At 43.1% G+C, this 12,778-nt stretch overlaps 1 protein-coding gene across 1 annotated transcript in view; it reads right to left on the bottom strand.

The window, feature by feature from the left end:
• ZNF407 (zinc finger protein 407) overlaps positions 1 to 12,778 on the bottom strand; it is a 456,451-nt gene that overhangs the window by 428,296 nt on the left and 15,377 nt on the right. The gene's annotated exons all lie outside the window — the stretch shown is intronic.

The following is a 12,778-nucleotide window of genomic DNA, read 5'->3' as shown; positions in this document are numbered from 1 at the left end:
CGCCCCCCCCCACCCCCATCTGTGAAACACATTAGACCAAACAGCTGAGAGGCAAGCCAGGAAGTCGGGCCTTCCCCTCGGTAGCCTCCCAACAGAAGCCCAAGCCCCAGGGTAAAAGGAACAGAATTCAAGAACAACTGCTTCCTCCTTCCCCCCTACAGCAAAGAGCCTAACCTTGACTCTCTAAACATATGCTAATTAACAACATGCACATTCTTCTCGCCGTCACTGTTCCTGCTCAAACCCGCTGCCAATGAAAAGCCACTCCTGTCCCCACTGTCCGTCACCAGTTTCCTCACCTAACAGGCCTGCTGTACCTTCTGAAGGTTAATGGCAAACGGAATGTCGGCAGGGGAGCAGGATTAATGAAGCAAACTTTGGGGGGAGAAAAGAATTTCACCGAATAAAATGCTTTAAAATCAATAATATTGATTTTATTTTTCATTATGCTATTTAATTCAATTAAAACATATCATTTTCCATTTACTTTACACCAGGATTGGAATTTTCAGCCAAATGCTATTTGATTTGATGTGACTAAAAAACCATCACATATTATGGCCTCAAAGCTAATGATAACTATTTTTAACTATTTTAACTACTTTTTTCATAACAACGACAAACCAAATGAAGGCTGTTGCTTTGACTCTGCTAAAAGTGGGGAATGAATAAATAAATACACACACACACACACGCACACACACACACACACACACACACACCAAAAGCATGAACAACAGAAGAAAAAGTAGCTAAATTGGGCTTTATCAAAATTAAAAACTTCAAATGACTATATGCTTTAAAAGCCACCCTCAAGAAAGGGAAAAGACAACCCATAAAATAGATAAAACATACTCCAAATCAAAGGTCTGACACAGGACTTAATCCAGAATACAGAGAAAACTCTTAAACAACTCAATAACAGAAAAAAAAAAAAAACTCTAATGAGCAAAGGAGAATATACATTTCTCCATAGAAGATACACAAATGGCCAAGAAGCACAGGAAAACAGATTCTCCATCAACAGCCATTAGAGAAATGCAAATCAAAATCATAATCAGTCCCATTGGACACTCATCAGGATAGCTAGAAGCCCAGCATCAGATATAACAAGTGTTGGTAAGGACGCAAAGAGAGGACACCCCCGCAATGTTAGCGGTGTGTAAAATGGGATGTCACTCTGGAAACAGTCTGGCAGACCCTCACAAGAGGAAACACGGAGTAACGGAGTTCCGATACAGCTCATCAATCCTGCTCCCAGGTGCATGCCCAAGAGAAATAAGCCATAGGTCATCGCAAAAACATGCATACAAAGGTCTATGGCAGTATTATTCGTAACAGCCAGGAGGTAGAAACAACCCAAGTGTTTATCAACAGATTAAGGAAAAACAAAAAGAGGTACACCCACATCCACACAATGGAATATTCAGCCACCAGAAGGAATGAAGAACTGACATGCCCACAGTTCGCATGAACCTTGGAAATGCTAACTGTAAGAAGCCAGTTACAAAAGACCACATACCAGGGGCGCCTGGGTGGCGCAGTCGGTTAAGCGTCCGACTTCAGCCAGGTCACGATCTCGCGGTCCGTGAGTTCGAGCCCCGCGTCGGGCTCTGGGCTGATGGCTCAGAGCCTGAAGCCTGTTTCCGATTCTGTGTCTCCCTCTCTCTCTGCCCCTCCCCCGTTCATGCTCTGTCTCTCTCTGTCCCAAAAATAAATAAACGTTAAAAAAAAAAAAAAAAGACCACATACCATAGGACTCCTTTGAAAGGAAATGTCCAGAATAGGCACATGTCGGGTACAGAAAGCACATGAGTGGTTCCTTAGGCCTGGGGGAGGGACACAGCGGGTGACTGCTGAAGGACCCGGGGTTTCTTTTTGAGGAGATGAACATGTTCTAAAGTGTACTGTGGTGATGGTCGCACATGTCTGTGAATATACTTCAATCCATTAAATTACAGTGTAAATGCGTAACATGTATGGTGTGTGAATATCTCAACAAAGCTGCTTAAAAATACAATTTGTCACATATAATCTACGATACAAAAACATCTTGTATTTGTTATTGTATTACAGCACAGTAACATATAGTTTTATTGCAACTATAAAGTATTTACCATGTCTCCAGTATGTGATCCAGAAAATATAAATTAAGAGGTTAATAGATGTTTAGGCAAGAAAAACATATCCCTAGTCAAATACGTTTAGGAAACTCTGATTTGAACCAAAGTTTCTTTACCACAGGATTTCTCGGCACATATGCATTTCCCAAACCAGTTTCATTACAGAACTCATTGTTTATAAAGAATCAAGAAACCAGTGGTTCCAAAGGACCTTTTAGGAAAGGGACAAGGGACCTGTAAATAAAGCATTGGCGTTGCCATTCAACATTCACAATTAAAGAATAAACAGAGGGGGGAAATGAATCATGCATCTGTTCCAAAAACTTCACTTAGTGCCCACTACATGCCAAGTATTGTTGGTTGTAGATACTGGAATTATAGCAGAGAATGACACAAATTCTCTGCCTTAATTGTAAAGGGTAAGATGTTTGTTTGTTTGTTTGTTTGTTTGTTTGTTTTCAATGGAAACATTGAACACGCCTCTTCTAGAACATCCATTTCTAGTCAAGAAGAATCACAGGGACCGGATTTCCTCTCACGCGTGAAACAACCGAAAAAGAAAAAACAGACAGAATCTCTGAAACAACAGCCTAAGACTTTGGACATCAGCAACCAAGGGACAGCGATCCCTGAGAGATGAGATACAAACAAGGGGGGTCCGAATCCCAGCTTACTGCCTGGAGAAAGGACTCAGGCCACAGCACAGGCAGGGATCCCAGACAGGGCCCAGGAGTCTTCCCACAGAGTGGACAGGCAGCTAAAGTCTGCAGGGCAGAGTCAGAGAGAGCAGAGGCACCAGAAAGAGAAGCCCAGAGACCTTCCAGGGGTCCCTCAAGGGTGCTCCGATCAACACAGACAACATGCCATCTTTCCAGAAAATTGTCCCTTGCCCCTCCCACTCACTCCTTGGTAACTCCCCCTCCCTGAGGCAACCACTGTCCAGTATTCCATAATGCATCAGTCTGGCCTGTCCCGGATGTTCATATAAATGGAACCAGACAACAGGCCTTTGCGGGAAGGAGAGTCGGCCTTTTGCTCAACACAGTGTTTTTGCTGCATGTATTAACAATGCATCCACTTCCGCGCTGAGCAGTATCCTGTTGTATGGAGACACCACAATTCTGTTGATGGGACACCTGAGCTGTTTCCCCCTTCTGCGGCTATGGTGATAAAGCTGCTCTGAATATTCTTGTACAAGTCTTTTTATGAACATACATTTTCATTCCTCTTGTGGAAACACCTAGGCATAGCAAGGCCGGACCACGGGGACCAACGTGCATGCTAACTTTGTGAGAAACCATCTGACGGACCTTCAGAGTGGCTGCACTGCTTTGGACAGCCACCAATGTCAAGAGTTTCGACTGATCCACACATTCTCACCGATATTTGATGCTGTCAGTCTCTTAAACCTAAGTCATTCTAGTAGGTGTGTATGGTTTTAATCTGCATTTCCCTGACGACTAGTCATGGTGCTGAATACCTTGCTACGTGCTTTGTGAAATGTTCATTAGCCTTCTGCCCGTTTCTTACGTAGGTTGTCTATTTTCTACTGAGCTGAGGGGTTACTTATGTGTTCTGAAGATAAAACATCTGTCGGATATATGTCTCACAAATATTTTCTCCCCTTTCATTTTATTAATGTTTTTTGAGAAGCAAAAGTTTTAAATTTTGATGACATGAATTTTTTTCCTGTTCTGGTTATTTTCTGTCTCCCCATGATAGAAAGTAAGGGCATGGTTTATTTTTTCCACCCTAATATCCCAAGAGCCTAGAACAATTCCAAGCACATATGAGGTACTAGAATAAACAAATACCTCATTGTGATATAAGAAATGTCTCTTTTCTAAGTATTTAGAGATAAAATGAAAAAAGTGTGAGAGACGCTTTAAAATAGTCCAGGAGGGGGGCACAGGGAGGCCATGTGCGGATAACAATGAAGGCTAGATGACAGTGACGTGGAATTCAATACACCACTCCATCAACTTTTGTATATGTCTGTATATGCATGTGTTTGAAAACGTCCGTTACATACTTTAGGTTTAACGGGTTTTAATGGTTTGTCTAAAGTGGTATGAATTCCCTTCCTTTCAATGTTGAGTCCAACCGTCTCCTCCTCTTCCAACACCACTCTGACACACCACTGCCGCCTTCACTATGGACACCAGAGGACTTTCTTCTCCAGAAGCATATGCATTCAAGAAACACGAACTTGGGGAGGACTCACACACGTACATCTAATCAGAAAGAATGTTCTAATGATGGCACCTGACTAACACATTTCTGAAGACACAAGAGTGACACCTGCACTGATATGCAGAAGCACAGTATTGAGACCCTTTATTATCTCCTACATAAGGGCTCCAAAAACTCTAAAACAAAAGGAGAAAATATTTTTATACTTGCTATTCCCCAATTAAATAATGCAACATCTCATTGCACCGAGAAAGAACATCAAACACTCAACAAATACATACTGAGTGCCTACCACAGGACAGGAACTACCGAGCTCCAAACGCGATCTCTGCCCTCGCCAGGCTCGTGTTCTGTTAGGAGCCACATGACACACACGCCCAGGAACTCTAACACGAGACCACGTATGAACACGGGCGACAGGAACTAAGACCGAGAGCTGTATAAATGAGCAAGGGAATCCTGTGCCAAGCAGAACATTTGGCCAGAAGAGCAGAAATATCACTCGAGCTAAACCTTGAGGAAACAAAAACTACTGTTTTCTTTTTCTGACAGAGCAGGCAAGAAGGGTGAAACACTCAAGTGGAAGAGCGAGATTCGGCAAAGCCACTCCACACGCGAGACTGCAAGCGCGCACGACCGTCAGCAGCCCGGACAGCCACGCCGCTGGCTCTTGCCTACACAGCGGCAGGAAACAAAAGCAGAGGACCCACCAAGAGCACGTCACACAAGGCTCTGAACTGAGAGTTGGAACGCATTCAGTGGTGTCGATGGGAAGTCACTGGAACACAACACTCCTTCCGGATGATCACTTTTACAGAATGCAGGACACATCACAGGTAGAGAAATTATATAGGCAGAGCCCATTCCAACAGCCCATAACCAGGATGACGTCAGGGCAAGATGATTTAATAAATATCTTCAAGTGATCTAGACGGGATTAAACAGAAATGAGAAAGTTTATGCTAATATAAATGAAAAAGAAAAGCCTTCATCAGAAACATTATTAGAACAAGTACCAAATCGCCAATGGAGATGGGGGAGAGAATTCAAACCTCACCCAACTGGAACAGTTTAGGAGCTCATTTTTCTGGAGGCAAATTTCACTCATTCACTCCACAAACATTCATTGAAAGCCAACCAGAAAGCATCTTTAGAAATTTTTTTTTAACGTTTATTTATTTTTGAGACAGAGAGAGACAGAGCGTGAACAGGGGAGGGGCAGAGAGAGAGAGGGAGACACAGAATCTGAAACAGGCTCCAGGCTCTGAGCTGTCAGCACAGAGCCCGACGCGGGGCTCGGACTCACAGACCGTGAATCATGACCTGAGCCGAAGTCGGACGCTTAACCAACTGAGCCACCCAGGCGCCCCAAGAAAGCATCTTTAATTCTCTCAGAAACAAAGCAAAGGAACAGAGTGGCTAGGGGACTCACTGCCAACCCTCAGGACAAGTAAGGCCTAACCTTGGTTTCTTCTGAAAGATCTGGTACTTGTCTGCAGAAAGAAAATGAGTCTCAGTTATCCTCCCAGAGTAAGGGTTCAAGACTCAGAAGTCCTGGTAGGTGTTTACACGAAAGGAATGGGATATATTATTTAACCAAATCTTCTTAAAGCATATGTATCCTTGGGGTGCCTGGGTGGCTCAGTCAGTTAAGCATCTGACTTCGGCTCAGGTCATGATCTCACAGCTGGTGAGTTCGAGCCCCGCATCGGGCTCTGTGCTGACAGCTCAGAGCCTGGAGCCTCTTGAGATTCTGTGTCTTTCTCTCTCTCTCTGCCCTTCCCCCGCTCACACTCTGTCTCTCAAAAATAAATAAACATTAAAAAATATATATATATGTATCCTATACAAATCCATCAATTACCATTCAACACATATCCTCACTGTCGCACAAAGATTTTCAAACAGGCAATTCCATTTATAGTATCTATTCATCCAGATTCTCAACTAGTTCCTTGACAGGAAGGAAGGAAGGAAGGGAGGAAGGGAGGAAGGAAGGAAGGAAGGAAGGCAAGCTGCATGTAACTTTATCATCTTCAATTTCACTCACCGAGAATCTGTCATGAAAGAACGTTCCTGCTCTAACCGAAAGACTCCTTGCTACGGTTGAAAATTCTTTTAAGAGTTACAAGAGAGAAATCAAAACAGTCCTTTTTTTTTTTTTTTAAATTCATATACTTTTAAGAACAAAATAAAACAAATCAACAGCAGCCTTCTGATGACACCTGGTGGCCAGTGCTCACAGGAAGTTTCTTCCACATTTTAAAGAAAGCACTTCAGGAACTACTGGAGAAACCGAAGTTATTGGACCATCTTTCCTGCTTCCCCTGCCCGCCTTGGGCTATACTCTTCACTCAACCCGATCTCTTCTGCATTTCTCTCTTCGTCCCTTTTCTTTTCTGATCATGTCGCGTTAAGCGAGCTTGAGCCAGGCTCGTGCATGCTCACACTCTTACACACGAGCTCACAGACACGCTCTCACCACTAAGACACTAGAAGCCAGCTCTCCCTGCCCCCACCCCACGGCATCTCACCCTTCACCCCTCCTGCACTCGCCCCATTAGTGGTACGAACAGTGTGGAGCCAGCAGGTGTTGGCACCAGGCCAACAGGAAAGTCACAGTGGGGGACACGTGTGTGCAGCACGGCAGGTGCGCACACACGTGCACGTACAAAAACTCCCAACGGTCTTCTGACCTTTCCCTTTGGGGAGTTCAAAGAAGGATGAGCTGCAGAAGTCATTAAGATCCTACTGTAGGGACTGCCTCCTCCCAAAAGGACAGGGTAAGGCAGGTGAGACTTCCTACAAGCCTATTAGGAGCTGAGTGTGACAGGAATAAATGGAAGCCAGCGGACTACTCCGATCTCTTCCAGCTACTACTTCCGACTGGACTTTTTACTGAAAAGAGCAGTCTTACCATTATATATTACCTAACTGAACCAGGGATCACCAAGCCCTATGTGGAGCTGCAATCTGTAACAGAGACCACAAGACAAAGTATCTGATCCTACAAAGAAAAAAGTCACTTTTCTGTGAAAATGCTTATAAGTTGAATGAACTCTTCCTTGACAACAGAGTATAATTTAACAGCCTAAAAACCATTCACGAAGAGAACACCTGAGGCACCTCACCATGAGGGATGGATGTGGACACAAGTTGTGGTTTATTCACAACTGGACCAGTGCATGAACACCTCGGTCCAGGAAAGCCCGTGTCCTCACTGGCCAGAGAACAGGCTGCAGCGCGTTCTTAAGAAGTAAGTCTGTAAGCGTGCCCATTTCCCCACCCCCGAAGATGCCCGCAGTGGTTTACAAAGAGTCCACACACCCTGACGCTCCCTTCAAAGGATGAAACCTAATTCTCTCCCCTCAGCGTGGGCTGGCCTCGCTGACCTGCTCACATCGGCCAAAAAATAGTGGAAGAGAGAGTGTCCGACCGCGGAGACCAGATCACAGAAGGCAGAAGCTTTCTGCGCGCCCCTCTCCGGCACCCTTGTGCCCCGTGCCAGACAGGAACGGGGGGCTCCTTCCTGCCGGCTGGGGAGCGGCTCCTCCGGCCCCAGGCCACACTGCAGAGGACCGCAGCCCCTACAAAAGCCTGACTGCTAGAGAAACCCAGGGCCAGAACCTTCCAGACCCACAGAAACCGTGAGTAACGGATGCTCGCTGCTTTAAAGCCACTGAGTTCTGACAGAATTTGTTATATAGCAATAGAGAACTAACAGAATGCCCTGCCCTCTCCTGCCCACCTCGTCAATAGCCAGGGCTCAATTTCAGCCTCCTTCCTGTATATTCTTTATATATTTCCTGTCCTATGTGCTCCAACCTTTAATAAGAATCTTCTGTGCTAGCACAGTAAGATTAAGGAACACAGGAGGAAATCAGTACCCGTTCGCGGAAGTATACTGTTTGAGAAGATTTCAGAAGTTTACTCGGCTGACAAATACACACATGCCTCTTCCGCTACCAAAAGCAGATCTGATACAGCTCACAATGCAACACGGATATAAGAGAACCAAGAGTTACTGAGTGCTAATAAAGAGATGAGGTAGAGCTTTAAATTTAGATTTGTATGGAGTAAAAGACATGTCTTAATGGTTCCTGAAAATCCTGCTCATTTTGGATGAAGACATCACCCATCTTTAGCAAGCAACCACACCAGAACCAGCAGTAGCCATGCGTCGCTTCCCAGCTGGGCTCGAAAACGCTAGCAGCCAACTCCCAAGAGTCCCCGAGCCTGATGAGGCAGCCCCCGCGGGGAACACCCAAAGAGCCACAGGCCACATGACTACCTCCTTCCCTGGCAGGACATATCCAAGCTCAGGAGACCTGGGGACCTCTGGCCACAGGGCTCGTACCTGATTAAGTTCCATCTCCAAAGCATCTCACATACCACGTTTAGCGTGATCCCAGAAAGAACCTTCCCCTGCCAGAGTGTAAGGACACACTGAAGCCAGGCAGACTGGAGCCATGTGATCCCCAGACCAAATGGCAGGAGTGAAGTAAAACTATCAGATGGAAAAAAAAAAAAAAAATCTCACTCAAGTCAGAACAGAACTTTGCAGGGGATACCCATGTTCTATTTCAAATACCCAATTCAATTTTGCCCGAGTTACAAATTAGAGTATTTGCTTACTGCTTAAGTTAGAGCTAAAACAATCACTAAAAACCCATATTGATAGGGATCAAACACAGTGAGCACAACAGAAAAAAAAGACCATTATCCCTTTCATTACCAAAGATTCCTACCTTTCCAACACTATTTATGAAAACGTATTTTAATACATTTATACATTTAATGCATTTATATCACTTTTAAGTGATATAAAACAACAAATCATGGGACAAAAATAAACTATTAAAGTAGCTCAGCCTTCTTACCTGCCTATTTTTTTTAATCTTCCTACACATCAAGTACAATTTTCCAAATACGTTAAATTGATCTAGTAATAAAGTTAATTTTATGACGATCTTATATCAACCACCTCTGACAATGCATCTTTTTGTAGTCGGAAATATTTTACACAAAAAGTTAAAATTTAATATATCTTTCAGAAAGCATTTTTAAAAATCAATGCTTGTTAGAATTTCCATCTAATTTTTTAAAATTTATTTTAAAGAAATAAAATTCTTATTGGAACAGGAAAACAGGATAAAAGAAGGGAATGAAGACTCCATGCACAGAGAATGAAAAAGTTCAATGCCATTAAAAGCAGACACATAGGACCATCGGTATCTTATGCCATTTGAAAAGGTTGTTTTATTATCAATGTAACTAATCACAATGAAACCGTCTCTTACAACTAAAGACATTATAATGAATTTTCTTTACAACTACAGAGAAATGGGATTTGCTGTTTCACATCAAATAGAACAGGCTGTATAAATTCTTCTTCCTATTTATTGTAAAATATAATTTCATCTATAAAATCAGTCATGAAATATTAAAACTGAAACAACAGAATTTATGTCCTTTACTTAATTTAGTTTAAACGGTCTATTCACTAAAAAAAAAAAAAGGAGAGGGAAGTACACGTGATGAACCCCTATACTTTCTCATTAAGTGTCTCCATTAGACGCTTTATTTTCCAGAATTTATAATGCAGCCGTAAAAAAAGCATTCCATGATAAAAGTTAGTATACTTTCCCTAAATTTGCCTTTTATCTTTTTCAAAAGGCAGGAGAACGAAGCACATGGCACGTGCAAGCTGAGGAAAGAGGAGAATAAAAAGAAACACATAATCCATTTGCACTGAACGTTTTAAACATCAGTGGACAAGAACATTAAAGTTCAAGGGACGAAGCCTTTGTGCGCATCCCAAAGGCTCCAACAACAGGTGTGGGACTCGGGGCAGCCACGGAGCTTTCCCAAGCCTCAGAGTCCACCTTCAGAAGGTGGGGGAAGGGCTAAGAGCCCTAAATCCAACAAGAAGCCCCTGAGTGACAGCAAGGAGCTACTCAACGCCAACAACAGAAAACACACTCTTAGGAATGGATTTTTTTTTTTTTTAATTCCAGCAGAAACACAGGAAGAAAGAGGGGATTTCCAAAATGCAAATCTTGGGGGAATATAACAAAAAACATCTAGAGACACATTCCACCGAGTTTGTGCTTAGACAGCTTCATCAGGTCCACTGAGAAGAGCTGGGATACAATGGCTCATCAAAGAACTGCAGGGAAAAAAGACTGGAACTATTAATTTTGGAAGAAATCTGGAAAACACTGTAATTCCAAATGTCAATAAGCTCACACACGATATAAAACTATCAAGCCTCAAGACATTTGGAATATAAATTATTAGGTATAAAAGACCTGAGTGCTAAGAAAGTATATTTAGAAAGGAGAAAAACCTTCAGTATTAAATTTTCTAAATGGATGTAGTTCTAACCAAGTTCATTTATATACCAGAATGAACAGTTTTCTTCCTCTAGGTGGCAAAATTATAGGTAACTTTTTTTCCTCTTCCTGGCATCTTTCTATACTTTCTAAAATATATTACCTTTGGGGGGGGTGGGGGGGGGGAGACTGACAGAGAAGTTTAAAAAAATCTCTACGTATGGTTGAAGTAATAGAAATTGACAGCCACTCTCGAGAAAAGAAGTCCTAAGATAGAAATGTATTTATGACTGTGGTTCTTGGACTAAACTCAGAATCAAAATAAATAAAAGGAAATTTATGGGCGGCTTATTGTAATAGTTAGAGATGTTTGGTGAAACACTCAGGGACACCAAGAAATTTACCTGGGGGGGCAACCTGGATGGCTTAGCTGGTTGAGCGTTCGACTCTTGATTTCAGCTTAGATTATGATCCCAGGGTGGTGATCTAGGCTCAGCGCTGAACGTGGAGGCTGCTTAAGATTCGCTCTCTCCCTCTCCCTCTGCCCCTCCCTTGTGCACATGCATGCCCCCCCCTTCTTCTCTCATAGATAGATAGATAGATAGATAGATAGACAGATAGATAGATATATAGATAAAAGAAACTTCCTTATTGCTCAGGGACCTCATAGTGACACTCAAGAACGAAGGGAGGCCAGAAACAAAACACTGACAGCACCTAGGTCTCGACCTCTAACACCACCTCCACTAAAAGGAACCTGGTCTCAAGAAATGGCAGATTCTAGGGCTGGGGCAAGGAAGCTGTACAAGATGAGCTTGGAGCATTTTATTTATTATGTCAAAAAATGGAGAAAAGTTTTTTTAAAAAGGATGTGACGATACCCACCCCCACCCCCCATCACTGCAGCTGGAAGCAGCTCCTACTGGCCAAATCTGGGACAACTTGAGCACCAAAATAATGAAGTACCATTAAAGATACGAATGGATAAGTCCACATGGATAACTGGGAAACAGACAGACACATGGATGAACCAATGGGCCAAAAAGTTGGCTCTGTACATAGTAGGATGCTGAGGGCCTACAGGTAAATATGGAGGGAGCGAAGGAGACAGAAAATCATACTGGCAAAGATTACGTCAGGCAAGAATCATCATTGGATACTAACTCTAGGAGGCATAATTTTGATGTTAAGAATGTTTGAATGGTGTTAAAGCATCTCCCCACAAATTGTTTATCAGTTGCAAAGGAAGAAGAAAAAAAAAAAAAACTCAGTAATCGTCCAGTAGATAAATGGACAACACCTTGCTTGGGGCGGGGGGGCGGGGTGATAAGAATTAAGATCCTCAATGCAGGGCAGACAGACATGGTATACCTCCAGACAGAACACCCTGAGAAGGACAGGACAGGACACCCACCCTCCCCACCCCCACATCACTGCAGCTGAGAACACAAAACCTCCAGTTAATCAAGAGGAAACAGACAAATACAAAGTGAGGAATATTTTATCTTAGAAAAAAAAAGTGGGGAGGACTACATTCTTCACCAATGTCAATGTCATAAAAGACAAGCAAAGACTATGGAAACATTCCAGATTAAAGGAGGCAAAGGAGACAAGACAACTAAATCCAATACCTGTTCTCAGACTGGATCCTGTGATGGCAGGAAAATGCTATTAGGACATTTTAGGTCAACTGACAACAAGGACTGTGATGATTAATTGTATGTGTTAACTGGGTTAAGGGATGACCAGATTGCAGGTAAAATGTTGTATCTGGGTGCGTCTGTGAGGGTGTCTCCGGAAGGGATAAGCATTTGAATCAACAGACTGAGAAATATCACCCTCACCAATGTAGGTGGGCATCACCCAATCTGCCGAATGTGCTGAATGCCTATGTACAATAAAAAGACAGAGGAAGGGCAAGTTTGTTGTTTTTTGGTTTTTTGCTTGAGCTGGGACCCATCCTCTCCTGCCTTCACAGTCCTGGGTCTTGAGCTTTCAAAATCAGACTCAATTAAACCACCAGCTTTTCTGATTCTCCAGCCTGCACAAAGCAGAAGGTGGGATTCTTGGCCACTGTAGTCCTATGAGCCAACCCTTAAACCCCTATAATAAAGCTGCTCATGTACA

Source organism: Prionailurus bengalensis, chromosome D3, assembly GCF_016509475.1.
Source record: "Prionailurus bengalensis isolate Pbe53 chromosome D3, Fcat_Pben_1.1_paternal_pri, whole genome shotgun sequence".
NCBI lineage: Eukaryota > Metazoa > Chordata > Mammalia > Carnivora > Felidae > Prionailurus > Prionailurus bengalensis.
This window is presented reverse-complemented; position numbering and strand designations above follow the sequence as displayed.